Here is a 7,666-nt window from a genome sequence, read left to right as displayed (position 1 = left end):
TATGTCTATAATAAATGTAGTAAATATGTGTAATATTGTGGGATGAGGTGGAAATGCACGTGATATCTTTATATTTGTTAATTTCTTATCATCTCATTTGATGCATAACATGGAAGAAGTTAGACCCTACTACTGCAAATACCTTTATACTATACAATAATGCATTCTATGTTCTGATTCTGCGTGTAGTTATTTTTGTTCTATTTTGTACAGTATAAGCTCGTAAATATATATATATATACACGTAAACACATATAATACTAGTTAGTTTTTTTATTATTAGGAACAAACAGATAGATAGAGAAATTGCCAAGCAAGTTTGCTGTTGTATATACTTTTGAGTTTATAAGTTTACCCAGAACTATCGCTGTTTCGTTATACCGTAAAGCTTGCTTGTGAAATTGTTTATTTGTGTAAATGTTTTTCGAGTGGTTGGTAATCAAATAAAAAAGTCCAAGAGAAAAAAAAACCTTACAGAGAAAACTGGAAATAACATAAAGTACCACAAACAACGTTGACGTGATTCGTATTGAATTCTAACAGACAATATTCCCTATTACCTAAAGTGAAAACTTACACAAGAATAATATAAAAGAAAAATCTATAAATTCACAAAGTATTACTCCTAGAATAACTATAGAGAATCGAGAGAGCACGACACCATGCACGTGAAACTACTCGCTGATGTAGCTTCAGAGTTAACAACTCCGAAGACAGTTCGACAAATTGACAAATGTAAAAACTAAAGAAATAACACAACAAAAATTATACATTTTGTTTAAAATCCTTGGTATTGTAACTGATCGTTTGTTTCTGTTAATTGAAAATTTAAACAGTTTAAAATATTATAAGTTTTTTATTAAGGTATCTCTAGTAGATTAATAGTTTTCATATCAACTTTTGGGTTAATCTAAAGAAGGAAAAGATTCATACGATACTTTTCACTTCAAGTAGAATCGTGATAAAATTACGTTTAGACACGGCAAAGAAATGTCTAAAAACACGTCTAAAAACAGTAATTGTAGATGAAACAGCCTTCCGGTGGTGATAACTGTGAACAAACTAAAGATATTGTGTTTCCAACAATGTAGTAACCGCGAAAACTGAAGATGACGTGTTTCAAACAATGTTGTAGCTGTGACCAATCTCAAAATGATATGATTCCAACAATACGTCATCGTCCTCTGTATATAAAGGAACATTTCTGTTAGGAATACAAGACTCTATAAAACATCATGTATACTTTTATATATCGTATTTTGGTGTCTTTCCTATTATATCTCACTGTGAATTACTTTTACTGAAAGTTTTCCTTTCCTTTCAAAACAACGAGCTATATATACAATTGTTATCCATAGTGTTTGGACGAATGGAACCATTTATTTCCCTTTGTAACAGTAGTCTATATACTATACTTATCATTAGTATCTGGACGGACTGACACAGATGATTTAGTTCCCTTTAAAAAACAAAAGAACAGGCTATGTACTATCCTTACCATTAATGCTGTTAAAGTGAGGGGTGGTTCTAGCGATCAGTTTGTTTGTTTTTAATAAGAAGTGTCACCACGTTTGACCTTCATAATTTATTCTAAAGAATATTGTTTTGATACGCTATGGTAGTGTCCATTAACCGAATAATTGGAATGTTAAAGTTCAGTATCCTGAAGATATGTGTTACCAATCGTGATCTGAGAAATTGATTCAAGTGATCAGTTGTCCTGTACAATGTGACGTGGCATAGTTCTTGACCTGAATAATTAATTGTAGTGGTCACTGTCTTAATATGACCTAAGTAACTGCTGTTATTCTGTGTGAGATGTTTTAATAAGTTAATTGTCTGGTGCAGTTTGACTCGGTCCAGTAATGACGGGTTAGAAGAGTGGGATCTGATCTTTAGAAAAACTCAATGGTTTCAAACTTGTTAAAGTCTGAAGTTCATCTTGGCATTTTGAAAACAAGCACGAGTTACTTGCACTTTATTGGAGAAGCATTGTCTCCAGATGAAACAGCACATTAGATTGCTAACCAAAAATCTCTGCCATGGTCCATGGAACGTGCTAATGTAAGATCACTTTTATGCGTGGACATATAGACTTGCAGAACTTTCGCAGATGCACCTAATGTTCAATGTCCAGATAATGTTCCACATCATACCACCACCAGAGCTCTACCCAGATGTTACAGTACAATCATAATCAAGTTACTTAGAAAACTGTTTCCAGACCTGTATCAGATTATCGCTACAAAGTGGATGAATCACCTTTTATCACTCCACAAAATTCTCAACCATTAATTTATGTTCCTGTGCTGAAGTAATGAAGTTAGCGCAAACAAAACGATGCTAGGTATTCTACGTGTGGTGTAAGGTTTGTATATCTACGCCTTTCAACGTATAGACGTACTCTGTGTAATTACACCTTCTATTTAAAACACTATACTTATATTATACAATTACTGTAGTATATTGTTTAAAACAATATACAGATATACTGTATATAGTAATACTATCTGCTTAAACTAAAGTGCAGATAAATTGTACATGTATGTTAATACCCTCTGTTTCAAGTAATTGGCAGCTATACTATATATACTAATAGCTCAAAATCATATACGCTTACACTATGTGTTTCAGATAACGTATAGCTGTAGTGAAATTATTCATACTTATATATATGTATATATTCATTCTTTCTCTCAAAAAAATAAACTCTAGTTTATCCAGTCTTAACTTATTCTTCGTTAACCTTTAACCAAATGGAGATATAAATATCTCTACATGGATATATATATCAATCAGCACTAATTTTTACAAAATGTCAAAGCATTTTTTTGTCTGTATAAATCAGTTTCTAAGGAATAATCTACAGTCAATCATCTACCGTAATTGTTTTTTTGTTTTTTATAATTTTGTGCAAAGCTTGTTTGTTTGTTTTGGAATTTCGCACAAAGCTACTCGAGGGCTATCTGTGCTAGCCGTCCCTAATTTTGCAATGTAAGACTAGACGGAAGGCAGCTAGTCATCACCACCCACCGCTAACTCTTGGGCTACTCTTTTACCAACGAATAGTGGGATTGACCGTCACATTATACGCCCCCACGGCTGGGAGGGCGAGCATGTTTAGCGCGACGCGGGCGCTAACCCGCGACCCTCGGATTACGAGTCGCACGCCTTACGCGCTTGGCCATGCCAGGCCGTACGTGCAAAGCTACCCGAGGGCAATCTGCGCCAACCGTCCCTAATTTAGCAGTGTAAGACTAGAGGGAAGGCAGCTAGTCATCACCACCCACAACCAACTCGTCGGCTACTCTTTTTAACCAACGAATAGTAGGATTGACCGTCACATTATAACGTCCCCACGGCTGAAAGGGCGAGCATGTTTGGTGTGACCGGGATTCGAACTCGCGACCCTCGGATTATGAGTCGACCGCTTTAACCCACCCATCTACTATAAAAGGTTAAATAATGAATTATATTACGTTAGATGACACAAAATATTGTTTTGCACTTATTAGAAATTCTCAATTCAATTTTATTTGGTAAGCAATAAATAAACCAGGCGAATAGAGAAAAAAATGTTAGCGGAAGTCGTACAGAATAGTTTCTGCTTACATCATCTACTTGGTTTCTTATGGTCATTCAAACTATCATAAAGTTGACAATATTTTAAGGAATAAGTGGTGTAACGGAATTGCTGTTGTACATTTATTTTAGTTCCTTGTTTCGGTATAGTTTTCTTTTTACACGTGATGTATGTTCTTGACTGTGTATTATATAAGTCCCGCCTGTTTTCGATATTTATATAAGATTCTTGACTGAGAATAAAAAAAAAAAAAAGTACTAGATGTGTATATAATACTATTGTCACCAAGCGAACTTTGGTGAATGTTCTAGAGTCTAGCGTGATCGGTATATAAAAACTGACGCACCGAGAGACAAATAAGAATATTATTATCGGTCAGCTACAGTCAGTGTGCAATAGGCCTACGAAGCTATAACTGTGGTTAATGCCTATTAATCGGAAAACTACAGAGTTTGGTCAGGAACGTTTATAGATTTCGAAAATTACAAACCTTTCAACTTCAGTGAATTACTTTGGACGTTAGAATTTCTATGAGTACATGAAATATATTCATCAGTAAGAAGTGAACTTGTAAGTGGCGTGAGGCCAATCAAGAAACTCCAGCCAGCTGGTTTAAGGGAGGTGTAACAATATAAATTCAGAATTAATTTGCTCGTCACAGACTACGATCGTCGATAAAGTATTCAGTTCTAGACTATATATAAGATTCGGTACCATATGTAATTTTGTAAAACTCTTGTATATAAAATATCATTTGTAATAATCGTAACTATAAATTGTGTTGTTTTCTTTTGTATGTTAAAATAAAATTGTGTGTATCAATCTTGTTAGTAAATATCGCAAAGTTAGTACTTATCAACATGTAATTAACTTCTAAATTCAAATTAATATTTCTAGCTATTTGAAATCATAATATGTAATGTACGTAACATAATAAACTGGGTGCTCATGTCCGAGATCTGAATCAGAGACAAAATTCGATCTAAATTAAAATACAAATCTTAATTCAATTTATATTAATCAGTGCCAACAAGGGTTGATCATGTCTGATTATCAAAGTTTTATTGAATTGCCCTCCTCAAATAATTAGAAAAATATAACAAAAGTGAATTACCTAAAACTGGCAAAATTTTAGAATTAGAAATTTAAAAAATCAATGAGAAAATGAACTAAAAAGTGCATTGTTGAAATACTAATCGACTATGATTTGTTGTCTGAAGAAATCGTAGAGGAATACTCTTGTGTCTCCACTAGCCAGTCAGAGTTGAGTGAGAAAACCAACTTAGAAATCCAATTAAAATTCAACACATCGAGCTTGAACAAGCTCTTATTGAAACCGGAAAAGAGAAAGAACTAGCCTGTATCGAATCATAAGGAGAAAGTAAACCTTTCGAGACTAAATAAGCCTGTATCGAAGTCAAGAAAGAAATTAGGATGAAAGAAATGGAAATTAGACTCAATTCTGATTGAGCAAGGCAACATGACAACTTTGAACTCAATCGATATATTAAGGTAACACCATTTAATGAAGATGAAGTTGCTATTTCCAATATTTAGAGAAAGTTGCCCAACCATGGACGTCTGTCTTCCTGGAGCCACAGTATAAAAAGGTATAATGTACAACAGATTTAAATTATTGGATGGAAAAGAATTTGACTACAATTTCGTGCAAGATCACTGATGATCGTGACTACAAACAGCGATGTAGTCTTCGTTACGTTATAGGAACGTCCATTGGTTCGGGGAGAAACAATGCTGCCGAAATACAAAAAAAAATATTGATGACTTTCGAAGTTGACGCAACCATATCATAATGCTGTTGTATCGCATGGTTTTAGACATACGTTCTGGCTTATATATTTCTTTAAATTTAAATCTCAAATGCAATGGTTCCTCCTTCAAACCTACAAGCAACACCAAAGAGAAGAATCCAAAAAAATGTAAAGTTGGCCAATAAATTAAAACAGTAAAATGTATCTAATTTTGAAATAAGTTGATCATTAAAACAAATAAAGTATCATAGTGTTTATAGAAGTTTTATTTATGTTTTATTATCGAATTCATTATGTATAAAATTTGAAAAGTAATATGTGATCAACATGCCTAGAGTTTTCAGGGAATGGGGGCCCCTTAGCTACGCCTCTGGATCCGACATTTCCATACGTTTTTTTTAATTAAAGATAAGATAGTGCTTCGAGAAGGAGAAGGTATTTTGTTTAGCCTTTATCAACCATATAGTAATGGTGTGTTATGTTTAAGTTGTTTTTCACCACATTATTCCTGTATATTCTTTAACAACATACATTTAGTAAAGTTACACTTTCTATCCACGTCCTCATGTTGAACCGATGGATCAGAAAAATAAGCAGCAAGTCGTCATCATCGTTTGTTTTGAATCTCGCGCAAAGCTACACGATTTAGCAGTGTAAGGCTAGAGGGAGGGCAACTATTCATCACCACTCACCACCAACTCTTGGGTTACTCTTTTACCAATGAAAAGTGGGATTGACCGTCACATTATAACTCTCCCTTGGCTAAAAGGACGAGTATATTTGGTGTGACGCGGATTTCACCCCGCGACCCTCAGATTACAAGTAGAGAGTCTTAACCACCCGGCCATGCCAGACTCCCGACATTATCGTATGCCAACCCTTTAATTACGTTAACCATATACTGAGAGTTTACCTTTATTTTTATCACACATCCACAGCCCCAAAAGGTTAGAGCAAATTTTTGTTTCTTTTCTTTTGTGTGTGAGTGGCAACTAGACGCGAGTCATATATTCTTGGATTCACAAAATGTACACAAACCCTTAGGTTGTGTCTGAGGTCACTGATGAAAGTCAGTATTCCTTGGAATTGACCTTACCAAGTGACGGGTGTTGCTTCAAATGATGAACAGGGTTTAATGTTTCTTTTTCACCGAAACTTATAATTTGATGGAGAGAGAAAATTTTCATGCTGGTATCTATGCAGTCCTGCCATCTAGTTTACTTTAGAAGTACTAACTTTCCTAACACCCTGGTATCAAAAGAAGTTATATTGTTTATCCACTTTCACTGCTTCATAATATATAACACAATTAAAAAAGCAAAAATAATGAAATATTACATGATCCATTTTTATTATCAACTAATCATATCATTGTAGATATCATACATGATTGTCAATATTGTTCATTTCCAAAAAATAACAGAAGTAACTTGTATATGTTTGTGTTTCCGACAATACTTAACACATCTCATAATCCAAGAATATATGTTTCTGCACTTACCATTATCTTACATGTTGTTTGAAGCTATTAGTGATTACAGAACCTAATGTCAGGCTTATAGAGGAAGAGTGTCCATGAATAATATTTACTTAGGATGTATTTGTACAAACGATACATTAACAATACAAATAAGTAAAATTATTTGAATACCCTAAATGATAACTTTAAGTAATATTGGGTAAAATACTTGAGTATTTCATATTTATTTAATTACCTAGTGAATGTGATATTTTGATGTAAAAGAATATACTTTGCCAAAGTTAAAATAATATATCGTAAGATGGCAGCACAACTGCAAAGCTTAATTTTATCGGGCGGGTAACCAAACGACTCGCAACCAGAACAAGACAAAATTCAAAACATATTATTCATGAAAGTCTCTCTGAAATTATTAGAACATTTTACATCTTTATATATTTTATTTGTCAAAACAGGATACATACGAACCCGCTTGGAAATAGACCAGTGTTTTTATGTTGCAGAAGGTTGGAAATTCGGGGAATAACCCTGAAAATTACACGCCCATAAGTCTAACAAGCAATCTAGAAAATTACTTGAAAAAATCATAATTAGTAGACTTATAAATTACCTTGAAATTAAATTAATTATCCCAGAAATACAAAATGAGTTCCGAAAATTAAGAAAAAAAACATATAAAAGTTATAAAAAATATTTTAAAAACTTTAAAAAAAACAATGTACAGTCGCATGCGTCCTAGATGTGAAAAAAACGCAAGATAAAGTATGTCATAACGGACACAGGTACAAACTGTTCAAAATGGGACTTCCCACGAAAACTGTTCGCTGGGTT

Source organism: Tachypleus tridentatus, chromosome 9 (genome assembly GCF_004210375.1).
Source record: "Tachypleus tridentatus isolate NWPU-2018 chromosome 9, ASM421037v1, whole genome shotgun sequence".
In the NCBI taxonomy this organism is placed as follows: Eukaryota; Metazoa; Arthropoda; class Merostomata; order Xiphosura; family Limulidae; genus Tachypleus; species Tachypleus tridentatus.
This window is presented reverse-complemented; position numbering follows the sequence as displayed.